Source organism: Nannobrachium achirus (assembly GCF_963921795.1).
Source record: "Nannobrachium achirus genome assembly, chromosome: 11".
In the NCBI taxonomy this organism is placed as follows: domain Eukaryota; kingdom Metazoa; phylum Chordata; class Actinopteri; order Myctophiformes; family Myctophidae; genus Nannobrachium; species Nannobrachium achirus.
Genome location: NC_137820.1, coordinates 66,206,966 through 66,234,211, shown reverse-complemented (window position 1 = coordinate 66,234,211; position 27,246 = coordinate 66,206,966). Strand labels below are relative to the sequence as shown.

The following is a 27,246-nucleotide window of genomic DNA, read 5'->3' as shown; positions in this document are numbered from 1 at the left end:
CGCAAGATTAATCGCATAATAAAAAATAAATAATAAAGTATTTGGCGCATTATTTATAATTATACTATACTTTTATTATGTATCCAAGAATAAATTATAAACTCAATGTTATTTATTTAATTATCTTATTAATTATAACCCCTCTGCTGTACATAATTTAAGACAGTGGTTTTCAACTAGTGGTCCAGCTAAATGACGGAGAGTTGGTAACCAAGACCTTGCAGTTCAGTGGAGGTGTGTCTTATGAGCCTGCACACACACACACACACACACACACACACACACACACACACACACACACACAGTCAGTCCATACGTTCAGAGCGCAGCAAATGTTACAACTGTGAATGGAGATTTTATCGGAGGTATACCGCAGTCCGGTCGGAGGTGGTCCGCGGTCCGGACCTGGACCGCGGCCCGCCTAATTGAGGACCCCTGGTATAGCATGTTGTGGTTGTTTGTGAGCCATTCAAAGACTACATGTTCTCCAAGCTTTTGATAGCATCATCTTTTGTATGCGCTTTCCATGCTTTAGGAATCTCTCCGTCGCCCTCAAATTTTTTTCCGTAATGAGCCTCCAGTTGCTTTTGAAAGTGACATACAAACCATTTCCAGTATATCAGTTTTGATTCATCAGGGGTAATTCTCCAGTCATCATACACTCTTCGATACTGTTTGAATGGAATTGATTGAATTGAAGTATTTTTGTACTTTTATAGGAGCCTCCAGAAACTGCTTTTGAGCGATGAAAAGGGACACTGTGGTCGTTTGGACTGTGATCCTTAAGGGTGTTGTTACAAATGGCTTTACAGAAAGGACACTTTTCCCAGCAACAGTTGCACAGTTGGTCGACAAGAATATGTTCAGTCTTCAACCGGACTTCCTCCTGGTTGGTTAAGAAGCTGTTCAAATCTGCCTTCATGGATTTAAGGTGCTTCTCAATCTCATCTTTAAGAAAGCCAAAGTCGTCTATGTCATTAACATGATCATAGCAGTTGGTGACAACACGTAGGTCATCTTTTAACTGATGGGAGAACTCCTTCAACCACATAATGGTGTCTCCACTCATTGTTTTGACTTTTTCTGTTGTGTCATGCACTGCTTGATTCAGAAGCCTGACAATATCCTCCACATTTTTCTTTGTGATACTGAGTACCTTGTTCTGATTGGTGGATATGTATTTCTCAACAGAGTTTTCAATAAATAGCTCTAGTTGTTCCCTTGGATCTATGATGTATTTCATGTAACTCTCAAAGTCATCTTCTTCTGCCAGAGATTGTAAAACATGTTTCTCCAAGTTAACCCTATTCCCACTGAAGGGAGGGTGATTACATTTCATCACACCAGCTAAGTCAATGGCCGTCTTGTCATGGACAGGCTGAATTGCAGCCTCCTTCAGTTTGCTGCAAAGTAGTTCACCAAGCACAGCGGCAGAGGTGTTACCTTTACAAAAGCTACGGAATACATTATAGAATTGTCCCTTTTGGTTTTCCAAATATGTGCGTGCATCATTGTTCTTCTGAAATTCATTGTGAGACTTTTGAAGACAATCCTTTGCAATTGTACAGGCATTAAGTAGTAGATCGACTTTAAACTCCTTCTTGAGAGTGTATGCCATTTTCTTTGATTCAATTTCTTTTTCAAATTCTTTCACTAGTTCATCCACATATTTTGCTACTTCATGCATGTAACAATTATGGTAGCCTTCTGTCTTAACAGGTTTCTTCTTAATTAAATCATCGGTTTGTTTCTCGACTTTGGCAATGAGGGTCCTTATCAGATCATCATAATTAAGTTCAGTTGTTGTTGAACTAAACCTAAAAGCTTCCATGACAGCCTTTGTGACAACTTCAGCTGGGTTCAATTCTTTTCCCTTAACAGCCATATAATCAGAATAATTCCCTCTCTTAGAGATGTCTTTGTAGAAACAACACTCTTTGCGGTCTTGTATGAGAGGCCACCTAAAGCGCATTTCAAGTATATTATCCACATCACTTTGAATGTTTATTTCCGCAAAGGGAGGAACACCTGCAGTGAGCTCAGTAACCCAACTTATCCAAAGACAGTTGAACTCCTTTTCAAGTTCCGTTTCATCCCTTGCCTTGTCGTTTAGCTTGCTGGCAAGCTCTTTGCTCTTCAGTAGAAGCTCGTTCTCATAAACTGTCCTCTTATCATCCATCTTTTTTCGAGCACTCCACTGCTGAATAATTTCTTCTAGCTTCCGTTTGGCTCCTCTCACCAGTTCATCACGGAAATCCTTTATTTTGGTTTCAAATCGTGATTTCCACTGAACCAGTACATCTTTATCGTTATCTTCATCAAAGTAATTTTTCACAGCTTTTTCCACTTCTTCCCAAGTCTTGTTCATTTCTTTGATCAGATCACTGTCCTTAATCTCGTGAAGTTTTCCATTTTCAATTCTATTGTGAAGTTGGTTTTCAATTGTCAACATATCTTGCCTTAGAGCCCAGGTCCATTTTGTATACTCTTCTTCAAGTTTTCTGTACAATGAAATTTCCTGTGTGTTTTTGAAACTGAAAACAAAGTTTTCATTCAGCAGGGCATTCCAAAGATCTTTAACGGTGCTGTTGAATTCTGAAAGTGTCATTCCTTTAGAATTATTTGCTTTTGAGAGTATCAGGTTCTTCAGCTCTTGGATGTTTTCACTATAACCCGGGTTGGGAGGGGCCATGGGTGGACCACCTTCCCAGAGCTGGGAAATGTATGTCACATCTTTTTCTAGATCAAATGTAATGACATCACTGAAGAACTCAGCATCAAACTCCTCCTCTTTGGCAGCCAGCTTGGTCATATCATCAAGGTTTTCTTGTAGGCGTCTCTTTCCCACCTTGTTTTTGTCCCCAGCTTCAATAGCTGCAACATTCTGATGAACAAACACACAACTCGGAGACAGGTTAACCCTCTTCATGCGCATGAAGGCCTGAACAGCAATATGAAGAACGTCTTGCATCTCAGATGGATTCTCTCCAAAGATGTTGATCAAAGTCATGTTTCCCAGACCAATGACAAATGTTGCCAATTCATTGTCGTGGTGATAGGTGTTCTGCCCTGCCAGCTCAGGAGCAGTCCTTCAGTGTCCACAACCAGGATATAGTCAAACTTGAACTCTTTCCGGAACTCTTCTGACACTTTCACTAGCTGCATGAAGGCCCCTCTAGTGCACCTGCCAGCACTCACTGCAAACTGCAGTCCAAACATTGCATTCAGCATGGTAGATTTTCCACTACTCTGGATGCCTAAAACGGATAAAACAAAAACTCTCTTCTCGTCTGCGAGTATGTTTTTCACCTCATCTAGAACACTAGTGATCCATGTTAAAGGCACATGAGCTGCATCTCCATCCATCAGCTCCATTGGCTGTCCTGCTATCATAAGCTCTCTTTAATGTCTTCCAACTCCTTTTGCTTCTTCTTCAGCAGCTGTGATGTGTCCTGCTCTTTAATGCATTTTCTTTTCTTTTTTAAAGCTTCTTTTTCAGACCACTTTTCATCATATGCCTGGTTGATTTCAGAAAGTGTATATGTGAAAACATTATCCAGAAAGAATCCAATCCATTTTATGAAGTAGAGTCTTTGATTCAAACTTGGAGACTTCAGGTTTTCAACAAACATTTCCATCAGCTCACTGGATGGTTTGTCACATTGTTCCTCTCTTATTTTTCTCATTCTTTTTTCTTTTTCACATTTGTGCTTCTCAATGTGTCCGCTGAGGCGGTACTTCTCTTTATTCACTCTGCACCACTCTTGCCACAAATGCCCATGACATGGTAGAAATGTGTCTTTGATCTTTGAAAGATCAGTTCTATCAAGCAAATCCACAATCTTCGCAGCAGCAGATTTCCCTGTTTGGCATTCATGGTCGTCTTCATCTGTTTTGATTCCAGAAACATTTCCCATGCTTTCAAGTTGGAAGGAAGTTTTTGATGTTGACAATATGTTTCTAATGATTACTTTCAATTCTTCAGCCACATCTGACTGACTTCTATCCTTCACACCCATTGTATACTTTCCTGGTTTTATCTGTTTTGCAACAGAGTCATTCTCAGCAAGAAGAAAAATGAGAGGTTTTGGACCCTTAAAAAGAACTGACGCCACTGTCATACTTTTGTCACCTCTTCCCAGAGTAGGTAAGAGAACAACATTGACTGAAGCCTTATCGATCAATATGTTACGCTGTTTATCATGTGATAGAGCATCTCCATGAAGATTACAGAACGCAACACAATCTGAGAAAACATCATTTTGTTTTCCAGCAGGGAGGTACCAGGCAATCTCTGCCATGCCATCTATCAGGCAGTGAGATTTGGTGGCACCTGGACAATTCCTATGAAAGAATGTGCTGTGACGGTCATTGATTAAGGTATTCATTAGCTGAGATTTAGATGATGACACTGAACCAAGTCTGAAAAATGACACCATAGGTGTCTCAGCTTGACAAATGGCCATGTTCCTACATGTGATGGCACCTGAACTATCAGTTACCTTCCAACATTTTCTTATTTGCCTAAATGTCCACAAAGGACACTGAATGTCCCCTGTGACTGGATCAGGCACAAGCAAAGGTAAGGCATACTGACACTGTGAAAGTTTGGTAATCATGTTCTGCCTCAGAAATCTATCTGAGCAGTGAAAAACAGCCATCTGAACTTCCATTGGATGGACAGGACATTGCTTAATACTCTGATCACTGTATACATTGGCCATGCATAGCATATCAAATAAACTTTCTTCTGTGGTGGCCATGTCAGAATCTGTAGTGACTTTTAATTGGTCTTCTTCTGTATTTTCTACGATTACTGGTATGTACCTGGCTCTATGGTCTAGCATCAACAACTTCTGAAGGAATGCATGAGCTACATCTCTCTCAGTTATCTCATGAGCCTGCTTTATGGAAGGACTTATTTTCAGAAAGTCAGCATTTGACAACTTATTTTCATAGTTCTCTTTGAGGTTAAGTCTGAAAAGCAATTTATCAAATTCTGTTTGACATTGGTCCTCTGGGCTGATTTCTTGAGAATTCTTCACAGATGTATCTCCTTTGACAACCTTAAGAATTAACAAAACAATCCAAAATTGTAATTGTCTACTAATAACATCAGATATTGAGCACAAAACATGTAAAACCAACATAGTTGTCTTACCTCATTCTTTTTCTTGTTGCTGTCTTCATCTAGGGAACCTACAATAGTTGTGTCATTAATATACATGTTAAACATTGCAGTAAGCATCTCAATGCTTCTTTATTTAAATGCATGTCATGAAAGCCCATATATTAGGCCAACTGAAAGTCAACTTGAATTATTCTAAATTCTTCCAATATTACTTTTACATATTTACGTTTTATTATGCAATCAGTATGTTCAGTTCTGTTGATTTATTGTGTTGGAACAACAGCATGGTGGGTGGGTTGTGGTGATGAGTACCCGGTGTCCATAACTTCTGGAACATTCAAGTAGTGAATTTTACAGGTTTTGCCTGTCTCACCTGGATCTGCAACAGTACTGCTGGTATCTGAAGACTTGATGTCATCTTCTCCGATCTCTGAGCTTCCAGCATCAACAGCTTTGGGTTGACTCTAAGAAAATGGATACATTTCACATCTGATCTACAGTACAAGTAACTTTGTCGTGTTTTATAAAAAAGTATAATGGCTGTCAATCTGACAATCTTACAAAGAACTCAACACCAGTACTTGAGTAAAGTATAGTGGTCAAATATTACTCAATTAAAAGTGAAAGTCGTTCACTTAAAATTTTACTTAAAAGTACTGGAGTACTTGCTTTTAAAAATACTTAAGTATTCAAAAGTACATGCTGCGATGCGAGTGTGTGGTCTAGCCAACACCAACTCAGGACTCCTTGATCGCTGCCCTCCACACTCTCCTATCTAAAATCAGGGTCTGCAGTGCTGTTAGCTAAGCTGTCATGTCACAGTGCATCTATGTAGGTGGTGCGCTTCTTGCCTTTCCCGGCTTTGCCCATGCTAAAAATACTTAGTATTCAAAAGAGCAAATGGCTGTGTACATACTTTTTATATCCAAAAACACACAAACAATACGTTTCTGACATTTTCTGTTTTAATAGAGTTATCTGCATGATGAATTAATCATGTAGATACATTTTGGGTCCCGAGGGTTCCTACCTACCTAGAAATGTTGTGGAGTCAAAATTGCAATAATTATTCTTTTAAGTGTAGAGCAGTTAAAGTTAAAGGTGGATTTTAGGATATGGACCTTAGTACTTGCTTAATTATATTTAGCTTACACATGTGCCTTGACTCAAGAGCACATCTGTCTCTTTGTCCAGTAAGCTCCGCCCCTTAGATTTTCTGGTCTTAAGAGTCTTACTGGTCTTTGAAGTGTAAGGGGGTTAAAGCATAGACTGTGTAAAAGATATGGACAAAGCGAATCCATTGGTTTCTATGCAGCGTTTTTAATGCAGGGCCTTGCAGGCTGCTACTCCAGGAAGTCATGTGATCAAAGATGGCCGCGGTGTGAATATGGTCTATGGGTCCTTGGCATGGGTGTTGCCATCATAGATTGTAAAGGCATCAGAGGATGCTATTGGCTGCCAGCGGTCACGTGCAACTGCAGGGATACATGGGAGAATGTGGTCGGAGCCTCCCGAAATACAGCACACGAAGAAGAACACAGCCGTCTGCATAGATATATTAGTTGGCCACGCCCCCCCCACCCCCCAACTTTATCATCAATTTTAAAATAAATGGGACCTTATTTTCAAAAAACGCATATCATCGTGATTGAAAGGCAATTTTTAACTAGCGATAGGAACCATAAAGTATGTATGAAAGTGTTAATTAAGGTTAGAAAACGAAAGGGGAAAATGAATGGGGTCCAATGGAGAACAATTCTTTTTGTGATCGGCCGGGGGGGAAAACAGCGTAACTAGCAGCCAATCATAGGAAGTTTTAGTTCCGTATTGGAGTCATTTTAAATCGGCGGAACTATGCCCCTGGGTTAAAGCCATGAGATGGATTGTATGAATGATGGGCCTCTATATTTGCATGTTTGAAATGTGAACATGCTTCATCATAATTATGCTGTTAAAGTGCCCATTGCAATAACATTTTATATATCTTGTAAAAAATGAAAGGACGAGAGGAATTTATGCCCTAGGAACGGTTTTGAGCTTAAATTGAAAAATGGCTTTGAACTTAAATAATGAATTGAACACAAGGTTTGCATGGGTTCATGCCACTAAATACAATTTCTTACCTTATCCTTGTTCTCAGTGCTACCTTCAGTGGAACCTATAGATACAGATTAAACATGTGCTGTAAGATTTACTTCATTTAAACATCAATGTTTTGTTTTACTGGAAATCAGTGTAATAATAGTTGAGATGTTTCATTTCGGGCGGCCGAGCGTCTAGTCGGAATGAATGCCCCCGCCCTTTAATGCAAACCTCATTATACCTGTTGTCATAGGATCTGTTTTGACCATCTGTTTGCGTGTGTCCATTTATGCCCATGTATGGAGCTATCTGTCTGTCTACGTCCATTTTATGCCCATCTATGGAGATCTCTGTATGACCCGTATTGACGATCTGTTTGCCTGTGTCCATTTATGCTCATATATGCGGCCGAGTGTCTAGTCGGCGACCTGGCCAACTCGGGAACGATGTAAATAGGGAATGAATGTCCCGCCCTTTAATGCAAACACCATTATACCTGTTGTCATAGGATCCGTTTTGACCATCTATTTGCCTGTGTCCATTTATGCCCATATATGGAGATATCTGTCAATGTCCATTATATGACCATATATGGAGATCTCTGTAGGACCCGTTTTGACCATCTGTTTGCCTGTGTCTATTTATGCCCATATATGGAGTTATCTGTCTGTTTGCCTGTGTCCACTTATGCCCATATATGGAGATCTCTGCAGACACTGTGCCGGTTCCGGAAAACTCAGACATCAGCTCCACATATGGGCGTCCATTTTATGCCCATACAGTCTATGGAGATCTCTGTGAATGCCCTACCCTTTAATGCAAACCCCATTATACCTGTTGCCCGGTATGAACATATGTTTGCCTGTGTCCATTTATGCCCTAGGAACATCAAAACATGTCATACTGATGACATTCAATACGTAACCATGGCATTTTGTGTTGACTCATGTGGCGTACGTGATGTCAGAGCCTTTTATGAAGTGATGTCACAATGAGTCAGCGCTTGAGTCAGCGCTTGAGTCAGCGCTTGAGTCAGCGCTTGCGCCGATTTCCTCCGGAACAGCCAGGAGATTCCGAACGTTTCGCCCCGGTTAGGGAAAACCGCGCGTCGGGTCGGGTCGAGGCCGGGCACTGCACTCTGTGCCGCGGCGGGGAACGCGCGTGCCGAATCTGAAGCCGGTGGGACGAACGGTTCTCGAGATACGCAGATTACAGACAGACAGACAGACACACACGCAGACATGCAGAGACTTTTCGCATTTATAGATAGATTAACACCCAATATGTTCAGTAGTAAAAATTTGTAGTGTGTTTTAAACTTCTGGAACATCCAAATGCAGGTGTTTACCTGTCTCACTTGGAGCAGGAACAGTGCTGCTGGGATCTGATGACTTGTGTTCAGGTGTTGTGTTGTCATCTTCTCCAACACTAACTGTCATCTCTGAGCTTCCAGCATCTAAATCTTCGAGATCACTCTAAGAAAACCGGATGTTGTCTTTAAACATTTGTACTGTACCTAAGCTTTGTAAAGTGGTTGATAGTCACATTTGTGTCATAACTATTAGTAATAAACAGGAATGCTTGCCATTGACCCTCCAATATAAGGTAACAAACTGTAAACCACTTCCTTCTAACACAATTGTAGGGTTGCATATCCTAGAAAAAAATAATATGTTTTTTTTACACAATTCACTAATATCTCACTAGTATTTTTAATGGAATTTATCTATGTGATTAATTTGTAATATTTTGTTTCATTTCTTCTCCCTGTTTTCAGCAACAGCTGGTGTAGCACTGTTTTCTCTCACTGAAGCTAATGTTTGTTTGTATGTGTTTATTTAATTCTATGCTATTGCCTGTTTGTATAGTCAGGGATTTTTTATAAAACCTTGGGAATAAATTCCTTACCAAACTATTTCTTCATCAATGTGTTCGTAAAGGTGTCTGAAGAAATTGTTTGGTAAGGAATTTATTCCCAGATTTGACAGGTATTCTGCTAATTTTCCCTGACTAGTACTACTGTTTGTACTGAAAAAAAGTAATGACTCATCACTTTTAGCAGATTTGTTTTCTTTTTTTAATATTTCTAGTGGAGTCAATGGGACAGTGAATTCTGTGGGCCTTTACTCATCGGGTGCCCACGATGAATGCAAGGGTTAATTTAATGGTGCCCATGGCAACCAGCCATTTTGCCTACCTTCGAGGTCCTGGCGTAAAAAGTAATCTGAGTAAATGTAATCCAAGCATGTCCTGTTTATTTCGCAAAAATATTTTCTTTCAGTCAGGACCGTTTTTTAACAATCCTGCGCAACAGCGTTTGTGTAACGGCAGGTAGAAAAGGCCGCGTTTTGAATTTGAAAGTGATTTAAAGCCTGGATTAGGCATGCATGTTTGCGCAGCAGCTTTGCATGCATATCTATTAGCGAGACAGCACTTCCCAGTCATGTGATCCCGCGCTGCATTTTGGGAAATGGAGTTGTTTTCGTCACGGCGGTTGTACAGTACAGGTGCTACAGTACAGTATACAATGGGCACATGTAGACATCAAAGAGATTGACGAGTTGACATCTTGTGGGCATCCGATGAGTTAATGACCTAACTAATAGATAAAACAGAAATAAAAAGTACGGCAGAACATCACAGGTCCTCTCCCATTTTGGTTTCTGGGTCCCCGGCTAATTGTACATTTTTATTTTTTGTGTAAGTCATAGATGGATTATACCGGTAGGTATGGGCAATGGGCCACTATATTTGCATGTTTGAAATGTTAAAATTGCTTCATCATATTATGCTGTTCAAGTGCCCATTGCAATAACATTAATAATATTGTGTTAAAAATGAAAGGAAAAGATGAAGCAGTAAAATCGTTTTGAGCTTAAATAATGCATTGGAGTGATTGGACACAAGGTTTGCACGGGTTCATGCCACTAAATACAAATGATCTTACCTTATGCTTGTTCTCAGCGATACCTTCAGTGGAACCTATAGATACAGATTAAACATGTACTGTAAGTACCTCAATTTAGCTTCATTTAAACATACTGTAAGTGTTTTGTTTTGACTGTAAATCAGAGTAATAATCATTGAGGTGTTCAGTGTTCTGTTATTATAGATTGAGTTAACTACTGTTACAGTAGTTAACTCAGTACTGTATGTTCAGTATAATGTAGGTCAGTCAATCTAAGAGAAAATATGGCTTAACCCCCCAAAAAATTATACAAATGGTTTTTCAATGGATTCTGGTAGTAATACTCAAAATCTACCAAAATCTACTATACCTCCCAGAAAGCCGCCATTGTCAAGATGGCATCCCAGATGCTTGCGTGGAGCTTAAAATGGCTATATCTCAAATGGAAAAGATTTTGCAAATATTTTGTCAACTGATTCTGGTACCTCTGGACATGCTTTAGAGCATACTAAAAATAGAGGAAAATATTCCTTACGGAAAGGCTTCATTTTCAAGATGGCGCGTGACTGGCGTCCACGTTGGCTGCCGGGAGCTTAAAATGCCTATAAACTGGGATTTAATATGTAAAAAGTCAACAACAACTATGCACTCGGTGACACGTTTTTGACTTTTGGCATGGTGTTGGGTATGGACTTAAGGTTTTCAAAAAACATTGGCAACAAGTTGGGCTTGCCCCCTAGTGGTCTGTTTGAAATTAATCCATTATTAAATAAGTCTGTACATAGTTGAAACCCCAAATAATTGATGGAAGAGATTTTCCAATGGATTCTGTTACTATTAGGTATGCTAAATAACATCCTAAAAGCTTAGGAGAAACAAACCACTGAAAAGGCATCATTTTCACGATCATTGCAAACAGACCACTAGGGGGTGAGCCCAACTTTGTTTGCTATGTTTTTCGAAGACCTTATGCCCATACCTAACACCATGCCGGAAATCTAAAACTAGTCACCAAGTGCATATTTTTTTACATATAAATCCCAGGTTAAAGGCATTTTAAGCTCCCAGCGGCCATCATGGACGCGCCATCTTGAAAATGAAGCCTTTCTGGAAGGTGTATTTTCCTAAATCTTTAGTATGTTCTCAAGCATGTCCAGAGGTACCAGAATCAGTTGAAAAAGCATTTGCAAAAAAAATTCCATTCGAGATATAGCCATTTTAAGCTCCCCGCAACCATCTGGGACGCCATTTTGAAAATGGCGGCTTTGAGTATGTTATTTAGCACACCCAATACTACCAGAATCCATTGAAAAACCTTTTGTATCAATTTTTTGGGGGTTAAGCCATATTTTCTCTTAGATTGACTGACCTAATGAGAATGTGTAGTGTGTTGATAACTTTTGTATCATCCAAGCAGTGAATTATTGAATGCAGGTGTTTACCTGTCTCACTTGGAGCAGGAACAGTGCTGCTGGGATCTGAAGACTTGTGTTCAGGTGTTGTGTTGTCATCTTCTCCATCACTACCTGTCATCTCTGAGCTTCCAGCAACAACATCTTCGAGGTCACGCTAAGAAAACAGGACTGTCTTTAAAACTTTGTATTGAACTTAAAGCCATACTGTGTAAGATGCCCAACTAGTGGTCATTAGCCCTATAGCAAACCGCGGTCGCGTCCGCGTCTTTCGGACGTTTTTCGTACCTTCAGACCCCCGCGTCTGCCTCCACCTCGCTGAGATCTATCTTTTAAGGGGTCCCTTGTTCCTGTGCGTTCAGTAATTCCAGAGATACGGACTCCTTCACCCTGCCTGGTAGGCGAAATTACCTAGAGAAGGGATGGTACAAACGGGCGACAACAAATATGGCTGCCATAGCGACCCCACTTCAAGATGCGCTGTGATTGGCCGGCAGTTGTATAACCCTCGCTGTGATTGGCCGGTAGTGTGATGACGCAATTTTGGCGCGAGATCCGGTCCACGGCAAGGATCTCAGTTTACATACAGAGAAGGCTTTACAGGCTGAAATTCACGGCGCGGATCTTCTAAAACTTTTGTGATTTAATAGTTAGGAGAATTTTAAGATTTGTTTTATAAAAAAAGTTACATAGTACAACTTTAAGCTTTGTATTGTGGCTGATAATACTATTTTGTCTCAACTATTAGTAATAAACAGGAATGTTCACCATTGACCCTCCAATATAAGGTAACAAACTGTAAACCACTTCCTTCTGACAGAATTGTAGGGTAGAATATCCCAATTAAAAATTGACTGGCAGGTGGACGGGTGGGTGGCTAGACGGCCAGGTGCCAGCTGGGTGGATGGATGGACGGACGGACGGACGGACGGACGGACGGACGGACGGGTCAAATATAACATCCAGACCTGCGATCTGTACCAAGTTTGGCACCAACACTGGGGTATGCCATCAGAATAGCCACAACAGGCAACATTGCCACGCCTCCTCTAGGTTCCTATTGGCTGGGCTTTAAATAGCCATAACTCCAGTTCCCAGCATGCTAAAAGCTCTTAAACGGCCAATAAGGACATACTGCAATTGCTGAAGCCTCAACCCCTCTGCTGTCCTATTGGCTTGGTTTACAGCCAAGCCAATACAGGTTTGTAATGCAGGCTGCCACCCAATAGAGACACACGGGCGCCTACAAATTCACGCCCACAATTGAAACAGCGGCCCCGCTTCGGGTAAGGGAGAACGGTGCACTGCAAGCCAGCCCATAGAAAGTCATTGCAATTCAACTGTGGTTAGCCTAATATTAAAATATTCCTACACGAACTGAAGACTATATTGATTTAAATAAAAATATGTTTTCAAATGTATGGCCTGACCCTGACAACACATCTTCTTGTTTGCTAAATACCGGTACATGATATGTGTCACGTTTAATTTGCCACTTGAATGGATTACCCATAATGTTAACAGAGAAGAGGGGAAACGGCAGACAGAAAACCTGTCGATTTTCAGTGACATCACTGTCTTTACTGCTGTGCGTTTATGAGCGCCGACTTTGAAGATCCCGACCTTTTCAACTACAGAGTGAATTCTCCAGGTTAGTTTTAACCAAAAAATAACCTGCAATACTCCGTTTGGAAGAAGCAATATGCCACAATGTCCCAAAAATAAACAGCCTAATTATACATGAGAGACAAGCGTATCTGGGTATTGAAAACCTCAAGGGATGCGTCCATGACGTGTGTACCATGCGACCACTTAAACTTAAGATTTCCAATGCTAGCACTTTTGACTCACTGATGAAGTATATTGTAGGTAGTGTATCAAGATGACAGATATGCCACTTTAAAAAGGCAAAATTAAACTCATGGGACACTTTATTAGAACACAATAAAAATCGCTACGGCCTCAGTAGTCAACCACTGAAATTATGATATTTCACGATGCCTCTCATTGGGATTACATTGGCAGCTGCAGTGCACCGTTCTTCCTTACCCGAAGTGGGATCGCTATCACAATATTTGTAGGCGCCCGTGTGTCTCTATGTGGTCATGTGATCCAACAGCCATAACTCAAGTTCCCAGCATGCTACAGGCTCCAAACTTGGTGGGTGGTCCCATCAAAGCCCAATTTCATTTAAAACAATGACCAATTCCACTTTTCCTCCTAAATATGTTTTATTTATTTTGAATTGCCCTATTTGTGGGTACAAGAAATGCAGCAGCTAAGACCAGAAGTCGACGGCGTTAGTAGCACTAAGCTCGCCCCAATGCACCACATAGCCTACTCGGCTGCTCTAATCTGTGGTGGCAGAGATTTATAGATTGCCAAATATATGTCACCAAACTCATTTGAAGTGGTTCTCACAGTGCATGTGCTAATTCAACTCACTACAGCTGTCAATCTAACAGCTGAGTTGTCTCCCCCATGCAGCAAATCTGTATGTATGTAACAATTTTTATGTTGCCATTATCTTTAATTCAGATCTTTATAAGACCATGTTTAGAATCGCATCTCTGTTAGAATGAGAGTATAAAAGCTGTATGAAAATGAGGAAAATGTGCCCCTTCAGAGGGCTGTCAGGAGGAGGCCAGAATGCCTGGCTCCTCAAAGATCTATAATGCTGATAAGAATACATCTTTGTCAATTCTTCATTCTTGTGGAACATTAATTAATTTCCATCATACCCTGCCTCCTCAAAACCTCTGGAATAAATCAGGACCCAACTTTGCTTTTTCCCCTCTTTTGCCAATTAGTCGGGGATCCACATGCCCAAAAGCTCAAGGAATAGGGTTGAACCTGTGATGTTCTGCCGCACTTTTTATTTCTGTTTTATCTATTAGTTTGGTCGTTAAGGTCCACAGAATGAGAGGCCTGCTCTGCCGGAAACATCGCGAAAAAAAGTTATGGCCATTTGTATATTCACTGTCCCATTGACTCCACTAGAAATATATTTTAAAAATAAATGAAAAATCTGCTTTAAGTAGCATGTGAGGGGTCAGACTAGGGGTTCTTCGTCATTCTGAATCCATTGGAAGCATTTGTTTTGCATGAAAAACATTCCTTGGGCAAAATATTGGCCCCCAAAAAGTGATGAGTCATCACTTTTTTCCCCACTTTTCACAGTGGGACTGTGAATATACAAATGGCCATAACCTTTTTTCGCGATGTTTCGGGTAGAGCAGGCCTCTCATTCTGTGGACCTTAATGACCAAACTGATAGATAAAACAGAAATAAAATGTGCGGCAGAACATCACAGGTCCTCTCCCATTTTGAGGGACTGGATCCCCGGCTAAATCTACAAGCTTGCAACGCAACACGTTTAAGCGTGTAGATTGTTGCCTTATTGTTTTCCCCCGGCCCTGGCATAGAATATAGAAACTGGGGTTCTAGTGTAGTCGTTCATAATCAGAGTCAGATTATCCTTATATCTTTAATGCGTCAAGTTAAGGGAAACACACCTGGCGGGGAGGCGGCGCGGAGGCAGCGCGGACGCAGCGCGTCAAAACAAACGCCCCCATTATTTTCAATGAATGAACCCACACCGGCGGCGTCAGAGGCACGTAGGTGCGGGTCTGCCACACCGCCCGCCACGCATATACCCCACTGTTCTATTTTTCCAGCGCTGCCGCACGGTGAAAATGTTCTCCCCACCGGGCGATATGTTCTCCCCGCCGGGGGAAATGGATGAGTTGCGTGGCACCTCGCCGTATCCAGTTGGTGTTACCATGCCGCAACGCTGCACAGATGCCCGCGTCCGGTGTGTGCTCCACTTTACACAAGCAGTCAAGCACTGAGATCGGAGATCTGTTTCTCTCCATCTACTCTCTACTCCCTCTCCCTCTGTTACAGAAACATGTTTACATATGCACAGTGTTCAATCGCCTGATAGAGACACTATTTGTTGTGATCAATTAAACGTACCACAACAAAAAAAACAGCCATTAAGTCATTAATAATGTTATAGAACATGACGTCCTCGAGAATAGCAGTTTACCGAGGAAAGAAGCCTATTGTTTGGCAAAGTCCCATGTGCTATAATATCATGTAGGATTTAGCCTACTGGATTAGGCTATAGACCTTATTCACACTGCGGCCATCTTGGATCACATAACCGCATACAGTAGGGTGGCAGCCTGCATTACAAATAGACCAACATATAGACCAAGCCCCTACCGTCATGTTCTCGTGTTACATGGGTTTCAGCAAAGCGACTTATTTAGCCCCCTACAACTACACCAACATTCAGATTTCACAAAGTGCTTATAAAGTCTTGCACCTGTCTAAACATAAATACGGTACGGCATTCTATAATTACCCGTTTCCTCTGTGTTCTTTAATAAGAAGCCTTTTTATCCGATCGCTTTCTGTTTTCCCATGTATTTCCTGGCGTTCCCCATGCGCACCAACCCCACTGAGATAAACAGAAAGCGATCGGATAAAAAAGCTTCTCATTAAAGTACACAGAGGATACAGAATGCCGTATCGTATTTAGACAGGTGTGAGACTTTATTAAGCACTTTGTTTGTGAAATCTGAATGTTGATGTAGTTGTAGGGGGCTAAATAATTCGCTCTGCCCCAACCCATGTAAACACAGGAACATGACAATTGGGGCTTGGTCTCTATGACCATGCGTGAGCTACGATGGGCTTACGATGGGCTAAAATCGCTTTGGGAAACCCGGCCATAGCATTACCGTGAATTTAATGAATCCAGTTACTGTAGCCATTCCAGGCCCTTTTAATCCTTTTGGGGATGTTGATGTTGTCATCTGCCCATTTGTCAATTTGGTCAAAAGAAATTGGTTGAACAGAACTCATATTTTGGGAACATTGCTCCATTGTATACAATGGTTTATGATGCAGGCTGCCACCCGATGTGGTCTTGTGATCCAAAATGGCTGCGGTGTGAATAAGGTCTATATGGTTTGCCTGCGCTGTGTGTAAATCCCTGCATGATAAATTGATAATACACTTGCACATATGGCGTCCTCCTGTCTCCTGCTAGCCTGGCGGTGCCAGCCTCTATCACACACTACCGCCAGGGGGTGGTGTTGTGCGGTCTGGTTTATTAACCAGGCTAGTTTCCTGCTGCCTCGGAATTCACTAAAACATGTTCCTTAAACATCATTGATGAATAAGACTTTTGTTTTTTTAATATTGTGATAAGTTTAATTGATCATATCAATAGAAAATGTAATAGTGTCTCTTACCAGGTGATTAAATCATATAACTACAGTAGGCCTATGTTTTGGATGATCCGACCAGTCCTTATAATAATATAAGGACAATAATATTAATCCCGATGCTCTTTACGTTTTTTAAAGCATTGTTTTTTTGTGCATTGGCAACCAAGGAATCAATGTAAGACATTGTAATGAATTAGCCTAAAACTAAATGAATTTAGCAACTTAGTAAGTTATTCTTTCCCCCATGGGCCGGAGTCCCCCAGCTATGACGTGCTGATATCACTACGCTGTGTGGATTATTGATAGAGATATGATTGAATCAGATATGAAAAAATATATATACTAATCTTGTGACACCATATACGGTTATCTTACCTCATCCTTGTTCTTGTTGCTATCTTCATCCATGGAACCTGCAGTACAGTAATTACAACAATATACAGGTTAAACATTTACAGTAATCATTTTTAATGCGGCTTTTTTAAGATTAGGATTTGTATAACTGAAAGACATTTGACTCATTAAGTGTGCCTGCCATGCAAAGCAATGGCAAAACACTTATTGTAATCCGCCATACTTAAGTAAATACACTAGAAGAGAAAATTTCTAAGAAATTTTAAGTGTGCCTGCAGCTCGCTAAGTCTGTGCAACCTTGTGTAGCGGTTGGTGTTAGCATTAGCGTTATTTCATTTGACGCAACCCGCGTGTCTGTATGACAAACGGTTCACGAGATCAAGGGTCACTTCCTGTTTGGTGAGGGGCACTTCCTGTTTGGCGAAATAGGCCCCAATTAAGGTCATGGACGATTAATGAATTAAAGCTGCAAGCAGCGATGACCAGGCCCTCGCAGCTCTACCCACGTCACAAGGCCAGCAGCCAATCAGAAACCAAACAGGAAGTCAGCCATTTCGACTAATTAGTGGCGTTTTGGAGCATTTTTGGCCGTTATCACGGGTCGCACTTTAACGACAGTTTTTTGAGAAAAAATTGTTTTGTGAGAAAAAAAAAATCTTGAGAAAAAAACTTTTTTGAGAAAAAGAAATTTTGAAAAAAAAATTGTGAGAAAAAAAAATCTTGAGAAAAAAAAATGTGAGAAAAAAAAATGTTGAGAAAAAAATAATTTTGAGAAAACAATTTTGAGAAAAACATTTTTTGAGAAAAAAATAATTTTGAGAAAAAAAAATTGAGAAAAAAATTTTTTGAGAAAAAAAATTTGAGAAAAAAATTGAGAAAAAAAATTTTTTGAGAAAAAAAATTTTGAGAAAAAAATTGAGAAAAAAAATTGAGAAAAAAAAATTGAGAAAAAAAAATTTTTGAGAAAAAAAAATGTTGAGAAAAAAAAAATGTTGAGAAAAAAAATTTTTGAGAAAAAAAAAATTTGAGAAAAAAAATTTGAGAAAAAAAAATTTGAGAAAAAAAAATTTGAGAAAAAAAAAATTTGAGAAAAAAAAATTGAGAAAAAAAGAAAAGGTATGACACCAGCCGCAAGTCTGTACGACAAACGGTTCATGAGTTATAGAGGCACTTCCTGTTTGGTGAAGGGCACTTCCTGTTAAAGAGGGGGCGAGGCTTAATCAATTACAGCTCATCCCTATTGGTCGGAAAAAGACCAAAGTTGTGTGAGCATTTTACATTTTAAATGACGTTGCTAGGCAAAAGTATGGCAGAGTTATGTGGCGCCAAAGTTTCTGGGTTTTTTTCGGAGTCCCCCATTCAAAGTCAATGGAGTTTTTGGGCGTTGTTTTTTGCGAATTACATCGCAATCGTAAAGCGGATCGGAAAGAAAAGTAATAGCACACCATTCCCGGCCGAGCCGCACATTTTGATGTATATATTGCGGGGGTGGCGTAAATCGTGCGGCAGTTATTACGTGCCGAAGTTTCCCCCATTCTAAGTCAATGGGGTTTTTTGGCGTCGTTTTTTGCGAATTACGTCGCAATGGTAACGCGGATCGGAAAGAAAAGTAATAGCACACCATTCCCGGCCGAGCCGCACGTTTTGATGTATATATTGCGGCGGTGGCGTAAATTGTGCGGCAGTTATTACGTGCAGAAATTCGTGGCGAAAGACTTAACTAGAAGAGAAAATTTCTAAGAAATTTTAAGTGTGCCTGCAGCTCGCTAAGTCTGTGCAACCTTGTGTAGCGGTTGGTGTTAGCATTAGCGTTATTTCATTTGACGCAACCCGCGTGTCTGTATGACAAACGGTTCACGAGATCAAGGGTCACTTCCTGTTTGGTGAGGGGCACTTCCTGTTTGGCGAAATAGGCCCCAATTAAGGTCATGGACGATTAATGAATTAAAGCTGCAAGCAGCGATGACCAGGCCCTCGCAGCTCTACCCACGTCACAAGGCCAGCAGCCAATCAGAAACCAAACAGGAAGTCAGCCATTTCGACTAATTAGTGGCGTTTTGGAGCATTTTTGGCCGTTATCACGGGTCGCACTTTAACGACAGTTTTTTGAGAAAAAATTGTTTTGTGAGAAAAAAAATTTGAGAAAAAAACTTTTTTGAGAAAAATAAATTTTGAAAAAAAAAATTGTGAGAAAAAAAAATGTTGAGAAAAAAAAATGTGAGAAAAAAAAATGTTGAGAAAAAAATAATTTTGAGAAAACAATTTTGAGAAAAACATTTTTTGAGAAAAAAATAATTTTGAGAAAAAAAAAAATTGAGAAAAAAATTTTTTGAGAAAAAAAATTTGAGAAAAAAATTGAGAAAAAAATTTTTTTCAGAAAAAAAAATTTTGAGAAAAAAATTGAGAAAAAAAAATTGAGAAAAAAAAATTGAGAAAAAAAAAATTTTGAGAAAAAAAAATGTTGAGAAAAAAAAAATGTTGAGAAAAAAATTTTTTGAGAAAAAAAAATTTGAGAAAAAAAAAATTGAGAAAAAAAATTTTTGAGAAAAAAAAAATTTGAGAAAAAAAATTTGAGAAAATAAAATTTGAGAAAAAAAAAATTGAGAAAAAAAAAATTGAGAAAAAAAAATTGAGAAAAAAAGAAAAGGTATGACACCAGCCGCAAGTCTGTACGACAAACGGTTCATGAGTTATAGAGGCACTTCCTGTTTGGTGAAGGGCACTTCCTGTTAAAGAGGGGGCGAGGCTTAATCAATTACAGCTCATCCCTATTGGTCGGAAAAAGACCAAAGTTGTGTGAGCATTTTACATTTTAAATGACGTTGCTAGGCAAAAGTATGGCAGAGTTATGTGGCGCCAAAGTTTCTGGGTTTTTTTCGGAGTCCCCCATTCAAAGTCAATGGAGTTTTTGGGCGTTGTTTTTTGCGAATTACATCGCAATCGTAAAGCGGATCGGAAAGAAAAGTAATAGCACACCATTCCCGGCCGAGCCGCACATTTTGATGTATATATTGCGGGGGTGGCGTAAATCGTGCGGCAGTTATTACGTGCCGAAGTTTCCCCCATTCTAAGTCAATGGGGTTTTTTGGCGTCGTTTTTTGCGAATTACGTCGCAATGGTAACGCGGATCGGAAAGAAAAGTAATAGCACACCATTCCCGGCCGAGCCGCACGTTTTGATGTATATATTGCGGCGGTGGCGTAAATTGTGCGGCAGTTATTACGTGCAGAAATTCGTGGCGAAAGACTTAATTAATTAAGTATGGCGGATTACAATAAGTGTTTTGCTATTGCATAGCAGGCACACTTAATTAATTAAGTATGGCGGATTACAATAAGTGTTTTGCTATTGCATAGCAGGCACACTTAATAAGCACAGTGAACTAGAAAATCTGCTTGTAAACTCTAACATTGACTGCTTAGGACTGACGGAAACATGGTTAAAGCGGTCATCCCCAGATGCCTTAGTGAGCATGCCTGGTTACAAGGTGTTCAGAAGGGAAGGGTGGGGGGGCCTTGCTTTATATCAAGAACACCTTACAATGTAAGCAAATTGTATGGCCCACTGAGATCCAGGCCGAATGTGTAGGTGTAGAAATTACACTATCCACAGAGATGAAGTTCACTCTAATTAAGTGTGCCTGCTATGCAATAGCAGAACACTTATTGTAATCCGCCATACTTAATGATAATAATGATCCCACAAATTTCGGCACGTAATAACTGCCGCACAATTTACGCCACCGCCGCAATATATACATCAAAACGTGCGGCTCGGCCGGGAATGGTGTGCTATTACTTTTCTTTCCGATCCGCGTTACCATTGCGACGTAATTCGCAAAAAACGACGCCCAAAAACCCCATTGACTTAGAATGGGGGAAACTTCAGCACGTAATAACTGCCGCACAATTTACGCCACCGCCGCAATATATACATCAAAACGTGCGGCTCGACCGGGAATGGTGTGCTATTACTTTTCTTTCTGATCCGCGTTACCATTGCGACGTAATTCGCAAAAAACGACGCCCAAAAACTCCATTGACTTTGAATGGGGGACTCCGAAAAAAAACCAGAAACTTTGGCGCCAAATAACTCTGCCATACTTTTGCCTAGCAACGTCATTTAAAATGTAAAATGCTCACACAACTTTGGTCTTTTTCCGACCAATAGGGATGAGCTGTAATTGATTAAGCCCCGCCCCCTCTATAACAGGAAGTGCCCTTCACCAAACAGGAAGTGCCTCTATAATTCATGAACCGTTTGTCGTACAGACTCGCGGCTGGTGTCATACATTTTTTTTTCCTCAAAATTTTTTTTTCTCAAAGATTTTTTTTTCTAAATTTTTTTTCCTCAATTTTTTTTTCTCAAAAATATTTTTTCTCAAATTTTTTTTTCTCAAATTTTTTTTTCTCAAAAATGTTTTTTTTCTCAAAATTTTTTTTTTCTCAAATTTTTTTTTTCTCAATTTTTTTTTCTCAAATTTTTTTTTTCTCAAATTTTTTTTTCTCAAATTTTTTTTTCTCGAAAATTTTTTTTTTCTCAAATTTTTTTTTCTCAAAGTGTTTTTTCCTCAAAAATTTATTTTTCTCAATTTTTTTTTTTCAATTTTTTTTTTCCTCAAAACTTTTTTTTTTCTCAAAAAACTTTTTTTTTCTCACAAAACTGTCGTTAAAGTGCGACCCGTGATAACGGCCAAAAATGCGCCAAAACGCCACTAATTAGTCGAAATGGCTGACTTCCTGTTTGGTTTCTGATTGGCTGCTGGCCTTGTGACGTGGGTAGAGCTGCGAGGGCCCGGTCATCGCTGCTTGCAGCTTTAATTCATTAATCGTCCATGACCTTAATTGGGGCCTATTTCGCCAAACAGGAAGTGCCCCTCACCAAACAGGAAGTGACCCTTGATCTCGTGAACCGTTTGTCATACAGACACGCGGGTTGCGTCAAATGACAAGATTAAGAGTCCTTAAACTTAATTGGGGCCTATTTCGCCAAACAGGAAGTGCCCCTCACCAAACAGGAAGTGACCTGTTTTCTCGTGAACCGTTTGTCGTACAGACATGTGGGTGGTGTCATATGAAGAACAATAATGTTAAAGTTTATGCAAAAAAATTCTAATGTTAATAACGCTAATGCTAACACCAACCGCTACACAAGGTTGCACAGACTTAGCGAGCTGCAGGCACACTTAAAATTTCTTAGAAATTTTCTTTTCTAGTTTGCTTATACCGTCAGCCATCAGCTAAAGTAGAAGTATACGACCAGCTAAAGACCATCCTCACGGCGTGTGATTTTAATCAAGAAGTAATACTAATTGGTGATACAAATGTTAACTGGGACGATAAAAAAATAAGAAAAAATCTTAAACTGGTAACAGACCACTATAATTTGACCCAATTAATAGAGCAACCTACAAGAATAACCAGTCACTCAGCAACCAAGATAGATTTACTGTTTACAGGGAAATACTATAAGCAGGATAATAACAACTTAGAACTTAAAATAGATAATGTCCTGGTGAAAGATCCCCACACGCTTGCTAGCAACCTAATGCTGTTTTTTCTAAACTCTGTGTATGAAATCACACAATTGTTCAGACCCTCTAAGTTTGTTCCACGCCCTGTTCAAAATGATCTCCCCATTTTTAATTTGGAGGAAGTCACAGAAAACGAGGTGACAAACATTGTCAGATCACTGAAAGCATCCAAAGCTAAAGATGCACATGGGCTTGACACAAACTTTCTTAAAACAAATATTGACTCTCTGGTGGCACCAATCACACATCTGGTAAATATGTCCATAAGAAAATGCACTGTCCCAACTCAGTGGAAAGTTGCTGTTATAACACCTATATTCAAATCTGGCTCAAAAACGGACATATCAAACTATAGACCCATAAGCATCTTACCTGTTATATCAAAAGTGGCTGAAAAGTGGATTGTAAAGTCTATTGTTAAACATCTAGACAAAGGCTACACCCCTCTGCATCCTATGCAGTTTGGGTTTCGAGCCTTCCACTCCACTGAGTCAGCAAATTGCTTATTCATTGAAAAGTTAAAGTGTGCTTTGAACAAAGCCCCATGCGCAATGGCAGTATTTTTGGATTTCAAGAAAGCATTTGACTCTGTCAGCCATCAGGTCCTCTTGTCCAAACTAACACATTTCAACTTGTCCCCAGAGGCCATCAAATGGTCAGCAAGAGCCGTTGGCCGCCGCGTCCACGTCCATGGACGCGGCCGTGGACGCGTCCATGGACGCGGACGCGAAAAAAACGTCCGTGGACGCGGACGCAAACGGCCGGCCGTCCCGGCCGTGGACGAGGCCGTGGATGCAGACGGCCGGGGACGCGGCCGTGGACGAGGCCGCGGACGTGGACGCAAACGGCCGGCCGTGGACGAGTCCATGGACGAGGCCGCGAAAAAAAGGCAGCAAAAAAAAAAAAAAAGTGTCTATTGTATGTATTTTTTGATGGAGAATTCAAATATGACCTTCTTTTTTGCATAGGACAACTCTAACCTGCATCAATTGGTATTTTATAATTGCCAATTGTACCCTATCCATCTCAAAAACAAATTGGATGTCTATTGTATGTATTTTTTGATGGGGAATTCAAATGTTACCTTCTTTTTTAGATAGGACAACTCTAACCTGCATCAATTGGTATTTTATAATTGCCAATTGTACCCTATCCATCTCAAAAACAAATTGGATGTCTATTGTATGTATTTTTTGATGGGGAATTCAAATGTTACCTTCTTTTTTAGATAGGACAACTCTAACCTGCATCAATTGGTGCATCAACCTACTAACTATCTATCTATCTATCTATCTATCTATCTATCTATCTATCCATCTATCCATCTATCTATCCATCTATTTATTTATACTTCACCTTTAGTCCAGAAGAGAGTTCAGCATCAGGAACTTGCACACATGGAACTGTGTCATGACTGTGTCATGGAGCTAAAACAGGGCTATGTTAAATACTCAAAATGACTCTGATGGACCAATCAGGGTGGTGGTGGGGGGAGGGATCAACAATAGACAGAAACTGGATAATGCTTTGTTAACTGTCCCACCTAAGTCCCTGCTAGTCTGAACAAACATCACCTTCCCTCTCATAACACTACTACTACTACATTTATATAAAGCTGCTCTTGCATTTGAATTCAAGTCTGACACAAGTTAAGGTTAATTAGGTAGTATTTCATTTTGCTGGCTTTTAGGGTATGTGTGTGAGTGTGTAGGCTCACAAATTATTATAATTGTCATTAAGTGACTATCTATCTATCTATCTATCTATCCATCTATCCATCTATCTATCTATCTATCTATCTATCCATCTATTTATTTATACTTACTGTTTACATTTTCTATAAATATTTATTTCTATATAAAACTCAGTTGTGTGGAGTTATTGTGTGCCTTTTCTTGTAGCTAAAGAGTCCATTTGTTCACTAGACATTAAGTCAAGGTTACTATTTTGAGTTGAAGCTAAGTGTTTTATTGCTTTGTGGTTTAACATGATTTAAAAGGGAAATTCATTGTTATGCTTACTTTAGAAGACTGCTTTTGCATCCATGAGTTAAAAAGAGAGCCAAGCTAATTCAAAGAGTTAAGTTAAAGGAACACAAAACATGACCTAACTCGCTGCCATTGGACAGACAGTTACAACATAGGCCTACTCTTATCTTTCACCGAACAGACAATTATCATTTGTTTTATCTATTTGAGACTATGTAGCTGCTCTATGGGAAATAGAGCATTATATCAGCCTATTCAATTGATAATGACCAATGGGTGCCAGTTTCTAAGTAGTTAACCATATTAACATAACAATATATGTGGCCTAGACATGGATATTGCCCAATCAACTCGTAATCTACAGAAATGTCCACCACATCACACAGTATAAGACTTAGTAGGCTCAGTGGATTCACCTATGTTAAATCATGTCAGGTTAGTTTGGTTCAAGGTTCAAGTGTAATAATTTATGAGACAAAAATGTAAACAGCACAAATGTACAATCACATCTCGGCTAGAATGATAACATAAAGTCCTGACTACTCCTTGTTATTGTGGTCCTAAATACTACAATGATTAGTTTGGATGCATTGCTTCTATCATGTCCAATTAAAAATAAATACATTACATACATACAGAAATCTGCCTTCTCCTGTATTGTATTAGTGACATTCATTATAAATAGTAAAATAACAGGACAGAGCAAAAAAGGCCTCTGTTGTGTCTTTATCTGATCACATGCAATCAGACACTCACACTGCACAGCAATATATAAACTTTATTACAGGCTCAAGGCCCACAGGGTAAGAAGACAATACATTACAAAGATAATAATTAAAAAAAACAACAACAGAGAGTCTACCGTCTACAGAGAGTCTACCGTTAGTGTCCTCTAACGGTAGACGTGTACCTGACAGAGCTTTCCCCACATTGGTCACAGCAATAAGGTTTCTCTCCAGTGTGATTTTTCTGGTGTGCTTTGAGATGATGCATATCACTGAACCTTTTCTCACACTGGACACAGCAGTATATGGCTTCTCACCAGTGTGGATTTTCAGGTGTCTTTTCAGAGCCGTCTTCAGAGTGAACCTTTTCCCACATTGGTGACAGCAGTAAGGTCTCTCTCAAGTGTGAATCTTCTTGTGTTGTACGAGGCTAGATTTTACAGTGAAACGTTTGCTTTTCTTCGGTGTGAAATCTCTGGTGTACTTTCAGAGCAGCCATTAAACTGAACTTTTCCCCACATTGGACACAGCTGTATGGTTTCTCTCCTGTGTGAATTCGTTCATGTATTTTGAGATAAGACAATCGAGTAAAGCTTTTCCCACACTGGTCACAGCAATAGGGCTTCTCTCTAGTGTGAATTCTCTGGTGTTCTTTTAAAATCCCCTTTTGAACAAATCTTTTCCCACACTGGTCACAACAATAAGGTTTCTCTCCAGTATGTGAACGCTTATGATCTTTTAATTGTCCAGACCGAGCAAAATACTTCCCACATTGTTCACAGCTGAATGGCTTCACTCCGGTATGAATTCTCTGGTCTACTTTGAGATAATAAATTGAGCTGAAGGCTTTTTCCACATTGGTCACAACAGCACTGTCTTGGTTTAACTGAGGACAGCACAGGACAGGGAGAGAAAACACACACCTGATAAGAGCCAGATTCACACATTGATCAGCATTTAAGTAACATCATCATTATTATTGTTGAGTCTGAAAAGAACAATACAATGTGATAGATCTTTACACATCTGACCCATAACATGATTAGCAATTCACATGGTTACTATAATAGGTGAGTCTTCTAGCTTTTTAAAAATGTAATATTTCATTAATTCTTTCTCTTACTAAGTGTAACATCCCACTTCTTAATTGTATATTATTTGGAAAGGGTTGAGTAGCAAAATGTTTGCCATAAATTCAATGCTGAGTTGCATTTGTTTTCCTACATTTTCCCCTTCAATGTATTATTACAATGTATTTACTATTTCTTACTTAGGTCTACTTAACTTTGTATTTTTACATTATTATATTGATCAACATTAACATATAGTGTGTGTTAGTTTAGGTTAGTTGCAGAGTGTCCACAACTGTCCAGAATACACTGTACATAATAGACTCCAGACTTCAAGTGAAGATGAAATCTCTAGACGGCACCAGCGGCAATTCTGATGAACGGGTGGAACCCAAAGACCATCAAGATCTCTGTAAGTCACAGACTGAGTAAGTCTCCAGATAAACTCACACACATCAAAGTGTTTAAACATTACTTTTATCATTCATGACATAATATCATGTTACTGTTACCTACATGCCTTTATATGGGGAGAACCAAGCAACTTTGACCCGGTTATGATTTTGCTTTTAATAGAAAGGAATCCCTTACATTGTTGTATGTTAAATTACTTTCTGGTCTGTTTGTGTTCATTATAACAGCCACAGGAAAGATACATTGTTTCAGATTGTTCCAGAGACTGATGACAGACCCTGGATGTAGCTCTGTCAGGTACACGTCTACCATTAGTGGACACTGGCATGAGTGGCATGAGTGCCTCTTTAGCTCCGGTGGGGCTTTGTGAATGTACTCTCTGTTG

General features: G+C 39.7%; 1 pseudogene across 1 annotated transcript in view; it reads right to left on the bottom strand.

Moving 5' to 3' along the window:
* Positions 1-476: 476 nt before the first annotated feature.
* LOC308294540 (interferon-induced very large GTPase 1-like) overlaps positions 477-27,246 on the bottom strand; it is a 78,006-nt pseudogene continuing 51,236 nt past the window's right edge. The window contains exons 3-7 of the transcript in view: positions 17,153-17,190; positions 15,050-15,163; positions 11,564-11,690; positions 5,162-5,199; positions 477-5,066 (exon numbers count right to left, since the gene is read on the bottom strand). The product of the transcript in view is annotated as an interferon-induced very large GTPase 1-like (transcript). The remainder of the gene's footprint in view (positions 5,067-5,161; positions 5,200-11,563; positions 11,691-15,049; positions 15,164-17,152; positions 17,191-27,246) is intronic.